Genomic DNA, 17,131 nt, shown 5'->3' with positions numbered 1-17,131 from the left:
TACCCTGCCCAGGAAACCACACTTTTTCCATGGATCTGTGCAACCCACAGATCAGGAGATCCCCTTCGTGAGCCCACACCACCAGGGCCTTGGTGTGTAGCCACAAGGCTGGAGAGAGCCTACCACAGAGCTGTGCAGATTCTCAGCAGCCACTAGGCTGGAGACTGCCTAAGGCTGCTGAGTTCCTGTGGGAAGGAGTGGCCACCATCACTGTGGCTTCCTGCTGCCTAAGATGACTTGAGTTCCTGGTAGGAGGAGTGGCAGCCATCACTGCAGCTCCAATCTGCCATTTTTCCCCTGCCAGTGCTGGGGAGACTGGGTAGTTTGGACCCAGGAGGAATTGCCCACAGCACAGCACAGCAGCTATAAAAGGTTATGACCAGACTGTCTCTTTAGGCCAGGCCCTGATCAATCCTCCTCACTGGGTGGGGCCTCCCTGCAGGAACTTCAGCATTTCCTGCCAGGAGTTCAGAAACAGAACTCTGATCTCTCTGAGACTGAGCTCTTGTGGGGAGGGGTGGCTGTGGTCTCCATGGATCAACAGAATTAGTCTTTTCCCCCTGCTGGCTCTGAGGAATCCGGGCAGTCTGGACGAGTGGGATTCCACCCAGCATAGCACACCTCCTCTGCCAAGGGGCAGCTAGAGTGATTTGTTAGGTGGGTCCTGGATCCCATGCCTCCTGACTGGGGAGATCTCCCCAACAGAGGTCACCAGACACTGTATACAGGAGCATTCCTGTTGGCCTTAGGTTGGTGCCCCTCTGAGACAGAAATCCCAGAGGAAGGAGCAGGCAGCCATCTTTGCTATTTTCCAGCCTCCACTGGTGATACCTCCAAGTATGGGAGGGACCCCCAGCAAATTGCAGTAGCCCTGTGGGAGTGGAACCTGACTCTTAAAAGAAAAACAAACAGCAACAGCAACGACAGTATCAACAAAAAAGTCCCAAAAAAAAAACATATCCAAAGGTCAGCAGCCTCAAAGATCAAAGCTAGATAAACTCATGAAATGAGAAAGAATCAACAAAAAAATAACCCCGCTGAAAACTCAAAAAGCCAGAGTGCCTCTTCTCCTCCAATTGATTGCAACACCTCTCCAGGAAGGACACAGAACTGGGCAGAGGCTGAGATGGATGAATTGACAGAAGTAGGCTTCAGAAGGTGGGTAATAACAAACATTGCTGAGCTAAAGGAGCATGTTCTAATCCAATGGAAAGAAGCTAAGAATCATGATAAAACATTACAGAAGCTATTAACCAGAAAAACCAGTTTAGAGAGGAACATAAATGACCTGATGGAGCGGAAAAACACAACACAAGAACCTCACAATGAAGCCACAAGTATCAATAACCAAATAGACTGGAGAAAAGAATTTCAGAGCTTGAAGACTATCTTGCTGACATAAGACGGGCAGACAAGATTAGAGAAAAAAGAATGAAAAGGAATTAACAAAGCCTCTGAGAACTATGGGATTATGTATAAAAGACTGAACCTATGACTGCTTGGGGTACCTGAGACAGAATGGAACCAAGTTGGAAACCATACTTCAGGATGTCATCCAGGAGAACTTCCCCAACCTAACAAGACAAGCCAACGTTCTTATTCAGGAAGTCCAGAGCACCCCAGTAAGATATTCCATGAGAAGATCAACCCCAAAACACATAATCATCAGATTATCCAAGGTCAAAATGAAGGAAAAAATGTTAAAGTCAGCCAGAAAGAAAGGCCAGGTGACCTACAAAGGGGAGCCCATCAGAATAACAGCAGACCTCTCAGCAGAAACCCTACAAGCTTGAAGAGGAGGCCAATATTCAACATTCTTAAAGGACAGAACTTCCAACCCAGAATTTTACATACAACCAAACTAAGCTTCATAAGCAAAGGAGAAATAAAATCCTCTTCAGACAAGCAAATGCTGAGGGAATTCACTGCCACCAGGCCTCCCTTGCAAGAGCTCCTGAAGGAAGCACTGAATATGGAAAGGAAAAATTATTTCCAGCCACTCCTAAAACATGGTGAAGTATAAAGACCAGTGACACTATGAAACAACTACATCAACAAGTCTGCAAAATAACCAGCTAGCACAATGATGACAGGATCAAATTCACACATAACAATATTAACTTTAAATGTAAATGGGCTAAATGCCCCCAATTAAAAGACACAGAATGGCAAGCTGGATAAAGAGTCAAAACCTATTGGTGTGTTGTATTCAAGAGACTCATCTCACGTGCAAAGACACATATAGGCTCAAAATAAAGGGATGGCAGAAAATTTACCAAACAAATGGAAAGCAGGAAAAAGCAGAGGTTGCAATACTAGTTTCTGACAAAACAGACTTTAAACCAACAAAGATCAAAAAACACAAAGAAGGGCATTACATAATGGTAAAGGATTCAATTCAACAAGAAGAGCTAACTATTCTAAATATATATGCACCCAATACTGGAGCACCCAGACTCATAAAACAAGTTCTTAGAGACCTACAAAGAGACTTAGATTCCCACACAATAACAGTGGGAGACTTTAACATGCCACTTTCAATATTAGATCATCAAGACAGAAAATTAACAAGAATATTCAGGACTTGAACTCACCTCTGGATCAAGCGGACCTGATAATTATCTACAGAACTCTCCACCAAAAAACAACAGAATGTACATTCTTCTCGGTGCCGCAATGCACTGACTCTAAAATTGATCACATAATTGGAAGTAAAACACTCTTCAGTAAATGCAGAAGAACTGAAATCATAAATCACAGTCTCTCAGACCACAGCACAATCAAATTAGAACAGAAGATTAAGAAACTCACTCAAAACCACACAACTACATGGAAATTGAACAACCTTCTCCTGAATGACTCCTGAGTAAATAATTAAGGCAGAAATCAAATTGTTTTTTGAAACCAGGGAGAACAAAGAGTCAACATACCAGAATCTCTGTGATGCAGCTAAAGCAATGTTAAAAGGGAAACTTATAGCACTAAATACCCACATCAGAAAGCTAGAAAGATCTCAAATAGACACCCAGCATCACAACTAAAAAAATGAGAACCAAGAGCAACCAAACCCAAAGCTAGCAGAAGACAAGAAATAACCAAGATCAGAGTGGATAGAGACACAAATAACCCTTCAAAAAAATCAATGAATCCAGGAGCTGGTTTTTGAAAAAACTAATAAAATAGATTGCTAACTAGACTAATGAAGAAAAGAGAGAAGAATCAAATAGACACAATAAAAAATGATAAAGGGGATATCACCCCAACCCCACAGAAATACAACCAACCATCAGAGACTACTATAAACACTTCTACGCAAATAAGCTAGAAATACAGAAGAAATGGATACATTCCTGGACACATACACCCTCCCAAGACTGAACCAGGAAGTTGAACCCCTGAATAGACCAATAACGAGTTCTGAAATTAGGCAATAATAAGCTACCAACCAAAAAAAAAAAAGCCCAGGACCAGATGGATTTACAGCTGAATTCTACCAGGGGTACAAAGAGAAGCTGGTACCATTTCTTCTGGATCTATTCCAAACAATTGAAAAGGAGGGACTCCTCCCTAACTCATTTTATGAGGCCAGCATCATCCTGATATGAAACCTGGCAGAGATACAACAAAAAAAGAAAACTTCAGGGCAATGTCCCTGATGAACATCGATGCAAAAATTTTCTATAAAATACTGGCAAACTGAATCCAGGAGCACATCAAAATGCTTATCCACTAATATCAAATCAGCTTTATCCGTGGGATGCAAGGTTGATTCAACATATGCAAGTCGATAAGTGTAATTCATCACATAAACAGAACTAAAGACAAAAACCACATGATTATCTCAATAGATGCAGAAAAGGACTTTGATAAAATTCAACATCCCTTCATGTTAAAAACTCTCAATAAACTAGGTTTTGATGGAACATATCTCAAAATAGTAAGAGCCACATGACAAACCCACAGCCAATATCAGACTGAATAGGCAAAACCTGGAATCATTCCCCTTGAAAACCAGCACAAGACAAGGATGTCCTCTATCACCACTTCTATTCAACATGGTATTGGAAGTTCTGGCTAGGGCAATCAGTCAAGAGAAAGAAATAAAGCGTATTCAAATAGGAAGAGAGGAAATCAAACTGTCTCTGTTTGCAGATGGCATGACCCTATATCTAGAAAACTCCATTGTCTCAGCCCAAAAGATTCTTAAGCTGATAAGCAACTTCAGCAAAGTCTCAGCATACAGAATCAATATGCAAAAATCACAAGCATTCCTATACACCAACAATAGGCAAGCAGAAAGCCAAATCATAAACTCCCATTCACAAATGCTACAAAGAGAATAAAATACCTAGGAATACAGATAACAAGGGAAGTGAAGGACCTCTTCAAGGAGACTACAAACCACTGCTCAAGTAAATAAGAGAGGACACAAACAAATGGAAATACATTCCATGATCACGGATGGGAAGAATCAATATCGTGAAAATGGCCATGCTGCTCAAAGTAATTTATAGATTCAATGCTATTCCCATTAAACTACCATTGACATTCTTCACAGAATTAGAAAAAACTAATGTTCATATGGAACCAAAAAAAGCCCAAATAGCCAAGACAATCCTATGCAAAAAGAACAAAGCTGGAGGCATCACACTACCCAACTCCAAACTATACTATGAGGCTACAGTAACCAAAAGAGCACAGTACTGGTCCAAAAATGACACATAGACCAATGGAACAGAATAGAGATCTCAGAAATAAGACTACACATCTGGAACCATCTGACCTTCAACAAACCTGAAAAAACAAGCAATTGGGAAAGGAGTTCCTATTTAATAAGTGGTGCTGGGAGAACTGGCTAGCCATATGCAAAAAATTGAAACTGGACCCCTTCCCTACACCTTATACAAAAATGAACTCAAAATGGATTAAAGACTTTAAAACCCAGAACTACAAATATCCTAGAAGAAAATATAGGCAATACCATTCAGGACATAGGCACAGGCAAGATTTCATGATGAAAATGCCAAAAGCTATTGCAACAAAAGCAAAAATTGACAAATGGGATCTAATTAAACTAAAGAGCTTCTGTACAGCAAAAGAAACTATCATCAGAGTGAACAGAAAATCTACAGAATGAGGGAAAACTTTTGCAACCTATCCATTTGACAAAGGTTTAATATCCAGAGTCTACAAGGAACCTAAACAAATTTACAAGAACAAATAATCCCATTAAAAAGTAGGCAAAGGACATGAACAGACACTTCTCAAAAGAAGACATTTATGTGGTGAACAAACATGAAAAAAAAACCAACATCACTGATCATTAGAGAAATGCAAATCCAAACCACCATGAGATGCCATCTCATGCATCAGTATTAAAAAGGCAAGAAACAACAGATGCTGTGGAGAGATAGGAACAGTTTCACGCTGTTGGTAGGAATATAAATTAGTTCAATCATTGTGGAACACAGTGTGGTGATTCCTCAAAGACCTCAGACCAGAAATATCATTTGACTCAGCAATCCCATTACTAAGTATATACCCAAAGGAATATAAATCATTCTATTATGAAGATACATGCACATGTATGTTTATTGCAGCACTATTCACAATAGCAAAGACATGGAATCAACCCAAATGCCCATCAATGATAGACTGGATAAAGAAAATGGAATGATAGACTGGATAAAGAAAACGGAATATTATGCAGCCATAAAAAGGAAAGAGATCGTGTCCTTTGCAGGGCTGTGGATGGAGCTGGAAGCCATTATCCTCAGCAAACTAACACAGGAACAGAAAACTAAACACTGTGTGTTCTCACTTATAAGTGGGAGCTGAACAATGAGAACACATGGACACAGGGAGAGGAACAATACACACTGGGGCCTGTTGGGGGTGCAGCAGGAGGAGAGGATCAGGATCAATAGCTAATACATGTGGGGCTTAATCCCTAGGTGATGGGTTGGTAGATGCAGCAAACTACCATGGCACATGTTTACTTATGTAACAAACCTGCATGTCCTGCACATGTATCCTAGAACTTAAATTTTTTTAAAAGGTACAATTCACATACCCTTTAAAAGTATACAATTCCTGGATTTTAGTATATTCACAGCCATGCAACCATCACCACCATGTGATTTCAGAACATTTTCATCATCCAAAAAAAAAAAAAAAAAAAAAGCCAGCCAGGTGTGGTGGCTTATTCCTGTAATCCCAACACTTTGGGAGGCCAAGGCGGGTGGATCATTTGAGGTCAGGAGTTTTGAGACTAGTCTGGCCAACATGGTGAAACTCCGTCTCTACTAAAAAATACAAAAATTATCCGGGCGTGTTGGTGGGCACCTGTAATCCCAGCTATTCAGAAGGCTGAGGTGGGAGAATTGCTTGAACCTGGGAGGCAGAGGTTACAGTGAGCCAAGATTGTGCCATAGAACTCCAGCCTGGGTGACAGAGCAAGACTCTGGAAAAAAAAATTATCCCCATTGCCCCTCTCTCTTAGCCCCTGGCAACCACGAATCTACTTTCTCTTTCTATGAATGTGTATATTCTGACCATTTCATTTAAATGGAATCAGAATATGTGGCTATTTGTGGCTGGCTTCTTTTACTTCACATAATGTTTTCAAGGTTTGTCTGTGTTGTAGCATATTTCAGTACTTCATTTTTAATAGGTAAATAATATTCTACGATATGGACATATCACATTGTGTTTATTCATCCATCAATTGATAAACCTTTGGGCTGTTTCCTCTTTTTGGTTGTTGTGAATAATGCTGCTCTGAATATTCATGCACAAATTTTGTGTGGACATGTTTTCAGTTCTCTTGGGTACAGCTAGGAATGAATTGCTGGGGTCATATGTTAACTCTATTTTTCCTTCTTTTGAGAAACATTTAACAGTTTTCTAAAGCATGTGTACCATTTTACAAGCCCACTGGTAACATACAAGTACTCTAATTTCTCCACATCCTCAACAGCGCTTGCAATTTTTTTCCATTTAAAAATAATTATAGCCAGCCTAGTGGATGTGAAGTGGTATATTAATGTGGTTTTGATTTACATTTCCCTGATGACTAATGAGGTCAAACATCTTTTTATGTGCTTATTATTCATGTATATATTTTGAGAAATGTCTATTTAGATTATTTTAAATTAGTTAATTTTTTATTGTTGTATGGTAAGAATTCTTTATATATTCTGGATTTTGGGCCCTTATATGATTTGCAAATGTTTTTTTCTATTCTGTGGGTTGTCTTCTCACTTCTCCATGATGTTCTTTGAAGCACAAAGGTTTTAATTTTGATGTAGTCCAGTTTATTTTTTTCTTTTATTAGTTTTTCCTTTTGCTATAACACCAGGCCACAAAGATTTACTCCTATATTTTTTCTTAGAGTTTTTATAGTTTTGGCTTTTAACTTTTAGGTCTGTGATCCATTTTGAGTTAGTTATTTTGTATATGGTGTGAAGTAGGGATCAATTTCATTCTTTTGCATGTGGAGATACAGTTGGTCCCAGCACCCTTTGTTGAAAAGACTATTCTTTCCCATATTTGTCTTGATACCCTTGTCCTCAATGAGATTTTAAAATGTAATTTAGCACACTAAAATTTAATACATAAGAACAACCAAAAGAATCTTAAAAGTTAGAAACAACACTGTCTCTCCCTCTCCCTTTCCCTGTCCCTGTCCCCACGGTCTCCCTCTCCCTCTCTTTCCACGGTCTCCCTCTGATGCCCAGCCGAAGCTGGACTGTACTGCTGCCATCTCGGCTCACTGCAACCTCCCTGCCTGATTCTCCTGCCTCAGCCTGCCAAGTGCCTGCGATTGCAGGCGCGCGCTGCCACGCCTGACTGGTTTTCATATTTTTTTGGTGGAGACGGGGTTTCGCTGTGTTGGCCGGGCTGGTCTCCAGCTCCTAACCGCAAGTGATCCGCCAGCCTCGGCCTCCCGAGGTGCCGGGATTGCAGACAGAGTCTCGTTCACTCAGTGCTCAATGGTGCCCAGGCTGGAGTGCAGTGGCGTGATCTCAGCTTGCTACAACCTCCACCTCCCAGCCGCCTGCCTTGGCCTCCCAAAGTGCCGAGATTGCAGCCTCTGCCTGGCCGCCACCCCGTCTGGGAAGTGAGGAGCGTCTCTGCCTGGCCGCCCATCATCTGGGATGTGAGGAGCCCCTCTGCCTGGCTGCCCAGTCTGGAAAGTGAGGAGTGTCTCTGCCCGGCCACCATCCCATCTAGGAAGTGAGGAGCGCCTCTTCCTGGCCGCCATCCCATCTAGGAAGTGAGGAGCGTCTCTGCCCGGCCGCCCATCGTCTGAGATGTGGGGAGCGCCTCTGCCCCGCCGCCCCGTCTGGGATGTGAGGAGCGCCTCTGCCCGGCCGCGACCCCGTCTGGGAGGTGAGGAGCATCTCTGCCCGGCCGCCCTGTCTGAGAAGTGAGGAGACCCTCTGCCTGGCAACCGCCCCGTCTGAGAAGTGAGGAGCCCCTCCGCCCGGCAGCCGCCCCATCTGAGAAGTGAGGAGCCCCTCCGCCCGGCAGCCACCCCGTCTGGGAAGTGAGGAGCGTCTCCGCCCGGCAGCCACCCCATCCGGGAGGGAGGTGGGGGTCAGCCCCCCGCCCGGCCAGCCGCCCCGTCTGGGAGGTGAGGGGTGCCTCTGCCCGGCCGCCCCTACTGGGAAGTGAGGAGCCCCTCTGCCCGGCCACCACCCCGTCTGGGAGGTGTACCCAACAGCTCATTGAGAACGGGCCATGATGACAATGGCGGTTTTGTGGAATAGAAAGGGGGGAAAGGTGGGGAAAAGATTGAGAAATCGAATGGTTGCCGTGTCTGTGTAGAAAGAAGTAGACATGGGAGACTTTTCATTTTGTTCTGTACTAAGAAAAATTCTTCTGCCTTGGGATTCTGTTGATCTGTGACCTTACCCCCAACCCTGTGCTCTCTGAAACATGTGCTGTGTCCACTCAGGGTTAAATGGATTAAGGGCGGTGCAAGATGTGCTTTGTTAAACAGATGCTTGAAGGCAGCATGCTCGTTAAGAGTCATCACCACTCCCTAATCTCAAGTACCCAGGGACACAAACACTGCGGAAGGCCGCAGGGTCCTCTGCCTAGGAAAACCAGAGACCTTTGTTCACTTGTTTATCTGCTGACCTTCCCTCCACTATTGTCCTATGACCCTGCCAAATCCCCCTCTGCGAGAAACACCCAAGAATAATCAATAAAAAAAAAAAAAATCCAATTTAAAAAAAAAGAAAAAAAATTATGTGGAAAAGTTAGAGCAGATGAACTTATTTTCCAGTGTGCAAAGTGTCCAGGATCAATCTCATATTTTCAGCAAAAATAAACCGATGGAAGTTGAAAAAAAAAAAGTTAGAAACAACAAAGGGAATTGTCCTCTAAGTAATTCAAATGTCAATCTTTAGGAAATAGTTTATATACCATAGATGAAATAAATGGATCAATAAAGTAGAAAACAAAGAGAAATGTGTATGTATATGAGAATTTGATATATGATAACAACATCTCAAAACAGTAGAGAAGGAATAAACTAGTCAGTAAGTGATATTGGGAAAATTAGCTATTTATTTCAAAAAAAATTACCTCATAACATATAAATTCCAGAAGGAAATAAGTGACTACCATTTTTTTGAGACAAGGTCTCACTCTGTTGCCCAGGCTGGAGTGCAGTGGTACAATCAGGGCTCACTGTACCTTTGATCTCCCAGGCTCAAGCATCCTCCCACCTCAGCCTCAAAAGTAGCTGGGACCACAGGTGCACACTACCATGCCTAGCTAATTTTTTTATTTTTTATTTTGTGGAGATGGGGGCGCTCACTATGGAGATGGGGGTGCTCACTATGTTGCCCAGGCTGGTCTTGAACTCCTGAGCTCAGGCTATCCTCCGACCATGGCTTCCCAGAGTGCTGGGATTACAGGCATGAATCAATGAGCCCAGCCATGACTGCCATTCTGTGGTAGTTTACCAAGAGACAAGAGCTAGGCACACAAATATGAGGTTTTCTTCAGATCCTTCCATAAGTACTATTTAATAAACACAAGTTTAAGAAGAGTTTTGAAAAAGTTATATTATTACCATTGATAGAATTATAATAGCATAGCTCTCTTCAAATCATTACCAAAAAAAGGAAAAAAGAAAACAACATGGCTTTGGGTGAAAAACATAAAAAAGAAATAAACCTAAAACAAAGTAACAAGTAAGAGTAAGTATAACTATTATAAAGATGAAGTCCTCTTTAAAAAGTTATGACTTTTAGATTAGATTCACGAGGAGAACATTTATTGGTTGCTAAATGAAATAATATAAGAACTTAAGGTTCTAAGATTATCTAACTTGTCCATGGCCACACAGCTTCTAAATGGCAGAACTGGGATTAAAAAAACAAAATATATCTAAAATAAAATTGTGCAAAAAGTTTCATAACAAAGGTAAATATGTAGCACTGTAATTACAAAGCTTGTATAAAATGTTGCAATGATACTGTACACAAGGGCTTATGCCATCGAGTAGAGCCCAAGACTGGGCAGAATATGGACAGAGGAACCTAAAAGAATGTATGTTTATTCCATAGGACTGCTGTAACCAGTTACCAAGAACCTGGTAGCTTAAACAGAAATTTATTCTCTCGCAGTTTTGGAGGGCTGAAGTCTGAAATCAGGGTGTCAGCCAAGCCACACTCCCTTTGGAGGCTGTAGGGGAGAATGCTTTCTTGCCTATTCCAGATTCTCGTGGCTCTCAGCCTTCCTTTTGGCTGCATCACTCCAATCTCCACTTCCATTTTTACATGACCTTCAGTGTCTGTCTTCTCTTCTTTCTCTTAAAGTGTCTCTTAAAGACACTTGTGATTGAATTTAGGGCACACAGGGGTAATTCCAGGATGATCTCATCTCTAGACCCTTAATTATATTTACAAAGACCCTTTTACCAAGTAAGAACCTGACATTCGCAGATTCAAGGGATTTAGACCAATATTTGGAGGGGGGAGGGCATGTTTCAACTCACTATAGTATTTAAAACTAGAGGGAAATATGAATCACAATTGAGGCAGAATGCAAACAGATGAAGCCATTCTGAATGTTAGGTATAAAAGGTGAGGCAAATCTTGAGGTCAAAAATCCTGGATGATTGTTCATAGGTTAGAACATGGAATGTAAAGTTAGGCTAGGCCAGTGGTCTGCAAACAGGAACCTCTGGAGGTACATGGAAACACAAGTAGATATGGTTTGAAGATAGTCAATTTCTAGACCCTCTTTCCTAAAATGTATTTGTCTTAAAATGGACCTGTATTCACAATAACTCTTTTCCAGTATCCCATAAGAAAATTCCTCACCTGTCCCAAACTTTACTTCTGGATTACCAAACAAAAGGAAAGAATTCTTTAGTGATTAATGAAGACACCATAAGTCCCTATGGCTTCCTTCTATCAAGGATGAAGTATGGGATTCAAAATAGGGTATTTTGGCCAGTGTTAGGATATTCTACAATGAGATTATGGTAGAAGGCATAGTGGAAGCAATGAAAAATTTTAAAAACTTCTTTTATCTCCACAACTGTTGCTAAAAAATGTCTTGCTCTTGAGGGAGGGTCCCTTAAGAATACAAAAAAGAACATTAGAAATATTAAAAGATAAACATGGCATTTATGTAGTTAAACATAAGCAATTATTTCATCTATATTAATCTCCCATCCCTAGGTGCATGCTTAGCTTAAAAGAAAAGCATCTTTAACGGAGCACTAGAGGTCTATAGCACTATACTTGATCTTCCACTTCACGTGCAGGAAGAGGTGGTCTGATATGAGGCTTTACAAGGATTCCTAAGCAGGGCTGCTATGGTCTGAATGTTTGAATGGACCGGGCATGGTGGCTCATGCCTGTAATCCCAGCACTTTGGGAGGCCAAGACGGGTGGATCACTTGAGGTCAGGAGTTCGAGACCAGCCTGGGCAACATGGTGAAACCCCATGTCTACTAAAAATACAAAAATCAGCCAGGCATGGTGACACACACCTGTGATCCCAGCTACTTGGGAGGCTGAGGCACAAGAATTGCATGAACCCGAGAGGAGGAGGTTGCAGTGAGCCAAGACTGCACACTGCACTCCAGCCTGAGTGACAGAGAAAGACTGTCTCAAAAAAAAAAAAAAAAAAGTTTCAACTCATGTTGAAACTTAATCCCCAATGCAAAAGTGTTGGGAGGTGAGGCCTAATGGGAGGTGTTTAGGTCATGAGGACTGAGGACTTCCCCCTTCATGAATGGAATGCCACTATAAAATGGAATGGATTTGCTCTTTTCTGCTTTTCTGCCATGTGAGGAACAGTGTTCCTCCCACTCCTCAAGAGGATGCAGTGTTCAAGGTGCTATCTTAGAAGCAGAGACTGGGCCCTTTCCAGACACCAAAACCTGCCATCACCTTGGACTTCTCAGCCTCTAGAACTGTGTAAAATAAATTTCTGTTCCTTATAAATTACCCAGTCTCAGGTATTGTTATAGCAGCACAAAATGGACTAAGACAGTGGCAAATGGCTTGGCTGGTTGGGCAGAGACATGAAAGGATTAATAATTGGGATACTGTAGATAAGGAAGTCTAGGCAAGAGGCATATAAATGGATCTATGGGATTGTGCACAGACTGAAAAAGTTTGTGTTGTAGAGAGAATCTCATGAAAAATGGGCATTAAACAAGTATACAAGGAGCCAGTCTGTCTTTTGCTACCATGGTTCTGTGCAATGGGCTCATGAATTAAGAAACCATGATTGCAGGGATGTAGGTGTTACATGGGCCCAACAACATGGTCTCTTTATCACCAAGGCTGATTCAGCTATTGTTATTGTTGAATGACTGAAGCTTCAGCTGCAGAAACTGACTGTAAGCCTCTGTGTGGTAACATCCTTTAGGAGATCAGCCAGCCATATGGTGGCAAGTTGATTAAAATGGACGCTTTTTATTTAGGAAGAGGCACTGATTTGTTCTTACTGGACTGGCAACTACACTGGAGGTGGGTTTACCTTCACCTTCTTCAGTGACTGACTGTATCACTATTTGAGGAGCTTACTGAGTGGCTAATTTATGAACGTGGGAACCTGCAAAACATTGCTTCAGACCAATGTACCCATTTTACAGTGAAGGATGTATGACAGTGTGTGTATGATCATGAGATCATACACATGAGTGGATCATGAGATCTACAGGTCTTACCATATACCATATCACCTAGAAGTTGACATGCTAATTTTGAAATGGCTTCTTTAAGACTAAGCTAATGGCCGGTGCCTCATACCTATAATTCCTGCACTTTGGGAGGCTGAGGTAGGAGGATCGCTTGAGCTCAGGAATTCAAGACCAGCCTGAGAACATGATGAAACCCCATCTCCACAAAAGATACCCAAATTAGCTGGCTTGCTAGCATGTGCCTGTAGTACCAGTTACTCGGGAGGCTGAGGTGAGAGGATCACATGAGCCCAGAAGGTCGATGCTGCAGTGAGCTGTGATTGCACCACTGCCCTCCAGCCTGGGCAACAGAATGAGACCCTGTCTCAAAAAAGCAAAGACTCACCTAAGGCACCAGTTTAGGGATGACACCATTCAGGGTTAGGGTGCTCTTGTCCAAGTTGTGGTACATATATTGAAGCTATTGCCTAACAAATTGTTCTCTATCCCCAGCAGCCATTATACACAGGTCCAGTAACCAAGGGTGAAAGTAGAATTGGCTTTTCTCAACATTATTCCCAGAGTCCCACTAATCTTTCTTTTCCCATAAACTTAGGCTGTGCTAGTTTAAAGGTTCTGTTTCTTAGGGCAGGAGTTCCACTGACCATGAAACTATGGCTACTGCCTGGTCTTTGGGTCCCTCATTTTAATAGATCGACAGGTTAAACATACATACATATATATGTGGGTAGATGCCATTTATGAGATTGAGGATGTTTTTCTAGTTCTACTTTGCTGAGAATTTCATGTTAAATTTCCTCAAATGCTTTGTCTTTATGTATTGAAATAATCATATGGATTTTCACCTTTAATTTTTTAAAATTATATTTTAAGTTCTGGCATACATGTGCAGAACATGCAGGTTACATAGGTATATATGTGCCATGGTGGTTTGCTACACCCATCAACCTGTCATCTACATTAGGTATTTCTCCTAATGCTATCCCCTCCCCTTGTCCCCCCATCCCCCGACAGGCCCTGTTGTGTGATGTTCCCCTCCCTGTGCCCATATGTTCTCATTGTTCAGCTCCCACTTATGAGTGAGAACATACAGTGTTTGGTCTTCTGTTCCTGTGTTAGTTTGCTGAGAATGATGGTTTCCAGCTCCATCCATGTCCCTGCAAAGGACATGAACTTTCTTTTTTATGGCTGCATAGTGTTCCGTGGTGTATATGTGCCACATTTTCTTTATCCAGTCTGTCATTGATGGGCATTTGGGTTGGTTCCAAGTCTTTGCTATTGTGAATACTACTGCAATAAACGTATGTGTGAATGTGTCTTTATAGTAGAATGATTTATAATCCTTTGGGTGTATATCCGGTAATGGGATTGCTGGGTCAAATGGTATTTCTAGTTCTAGATCCTTGAGGAATCGCCACACTGTCTTCCACAATGGTTGAACTAATTTATACTCCCACCAACAGTGTAAAAGCGATCCTATTTCTCCACATCCTCTCCAGCATCTGTTGTTTCCTGACTTTTTATGATCGCCATTCTAACTGGTGTGAGATGGTATCTCGTGGTTTTGATTTGCATTTCTCTAATGACCAGTGATGATGAGCTTTTTTTCATGTTTGTTGGCCACATAAATATCTTCTTTTGAACAGTGTCTGTTCATATCCTTTGCCCACTTTTTGATGGGGTTGCTTTTTTTTCTTATAAATTTGTTTAAATTCCTTGTAGATTCTGGACATTAGCCCTTTGTCAGATGGATAGATTTCAAAAATTTTCTCCCACTCTGTAGGTTGCCTGTTCACTCTGATGATAGATTCTTTTGCTGTGCAGAAGCTCTTTAATTGGATCCTATTTGTCAATTTTGGCTTTTGTTGCAATTGCTTCTTGTGTGTTTTAGTCATGAAGTTTTTGCCCATGCATATGTCCTGAATGGTATTGCCTAGGTTTTCTTCTAGGGTATTTATGGTTTTAGGTCTTATGTTTAAATCTTTAATCCATCTTGAATTAATTTTTGTATAAGGTGTAAGGAAGGGGTCCAGTTTCAGTTTTCTGCATATGGCTAGCCAGTTTTCCCAACACCATTTATTAAATAGGGAATTCTTTCCCCATAGCTTGTTTTTGTAAGGTTTGTTGAAGATCAGATGGTTGTAGATGTGTGGTGTTATTTCTGACGCCTCTGTTCTGTTCCATTGGTCTATATATCTGTTTTGGTACCAGTACCATGCTGTTTTGGTTACTGTAGCCTTGTAGTATAGTTTGAAGTCAGGTAGTATGATGCCTCCAGCTTTGTTGTTTTTGCTTAGGATTGTCTTGGCTATATGGGCTCTTTTTTGGTTCCATATGAAATTTAAAGTAGTTTTTCCTAGTTCTGTGAAGAAAGTCAATGGTAGCTTGATGGGAATAGCATTGAATCTGTAAATTACTTTGGGCAGTATGGCCATTATCACAATATTGATTCTTCCTATCCATTAGCATGGAATGTTTTTCCATTTGTTTGTATTCTCTCTTATTTCCTTGAGCAGTGGTTTGTAGTTCTCCTTGAAGTGGTCCTTCACATGCCTTGTAAGTTGTATTCCTAGGTATTTTATTCTCTTTGTAGGACTTATGAATGGGAGTTTACTCATGATTTGGCTCTCTATTATTGGTGTATAGGAATGGTTGTGATTTTTGCACATTGATTTTGTATCCTGAGACTTTGCTTATCAGCTTTAGGAGCTTTTGGGCTGAGACCATGGGGTTTTCTAAATATACAATTATGCCATCTGCAAACAGAGATAATTTGACTTCCTCTCTTCCTATTTGAATATCCTTTATTTCTTTCTCTTGCCTGATTGCCCTGGCCAGGACTTCCAATACTACGTTGAATAGGAGTGGCAAGAGAGGGCATCCTTGTGCCAGTTTTCAAAGGGAATGCTTCCAGCTTTTGCCCATTCAGTATGATAATGGCTGTGGGTTTGTCATAAATAGCTCTTATTATTTTGAGATACGTTCCATCAATACCTAGTTTATTGAGTGTTTTTAGGATGAAGGGGTGTTGAATTTTATTGAAGGCCTTTTCTGCATCTATTGAGATAATCATGTGGTTTTTGTCATTGGTTCTGTTTATGTTATGGATTATGTTTATTGATTTGCATATGTTGAAACAGCCTTGCATCCCAGGGATGAAGCCGACTTGATCGTGGTGGATAAGCTTTTTAATCTGTTGCTATATTTGGCTTGCCTGTATTTCATTGAGGATTTTTGCATCGATGTTTATTAGGGATATTGGCCTGAAATTTTCTTTTTTTGTTGTGTCTCTGCCAGGTTTTGGTATCAGGATGATGCTGGTCTTATAAAATGAGTTATGGAGGAGTCCCTCTCTTTTTCTATTGTTTGGAATAGTTTTAGAAGGAATGGTACCAGCTCATCTTTGTACCTCTGGTAGAATTTGGCTGTGAATCCATCTGGTCCTGGGCTTTTTTTAGTTGGTAGGCCATTAGTTACTGCCTCAATTTCAGAACTTTTATTGGTCTATTCAGGGATTCGATTTCTTCCTGGTTCAGCCTTGGGAAGGTGCATGTGTCCAGGTATTTATCCATTTCTTCTAGATTTTCTAGTTTATTTGTGTAGAGGTGTTTGTAGTATTCTCTGATGTTAGTTTGTATTTCTGTGGGATCAGTGGTGATATCCCTTTTTATCATTTTTTATTGTGTCTATTTGATTCTTCTCTCCTTATTAGTCTGGCTAGCGGTCTATTTTGTTAATGTTTTCAAAAAACCAGCTCCTGGATTCATTGACTTTTTGAAGGGATTTTCATGTCTCTATCTCCTTCAGTTCTGCCCTGATCTTAGTTATTTCTTGTCTTCTGCTGGAAGTGGGGTGCAGAGAGAGGGACAGAAAAGAGTGAGTGGGATGCTGACTCACCATCTTAGTTTGGTGAAATAATTAGACCAGGCTTCAAGTCGCACCAGAAGC

The sequence above is a fragment of the Gorilla gorilla genome, chromosome 13 (assembly GCF_029281585.2).
Source record: "Gorilla gorilla gorilla isolate KB3781 chromosome 13, NHGRI_mGorGor1-v2.1_pri, whole genome shotgun sequence".
Lineage (NCBI taxonomy): Eukaryota > Metazoa > Chordata > Mammalia > Primates > Hominidae > Gorilla > Gorilla gorilla.
Note: the sequence above shows the minus strand (reverse complement) of the source record.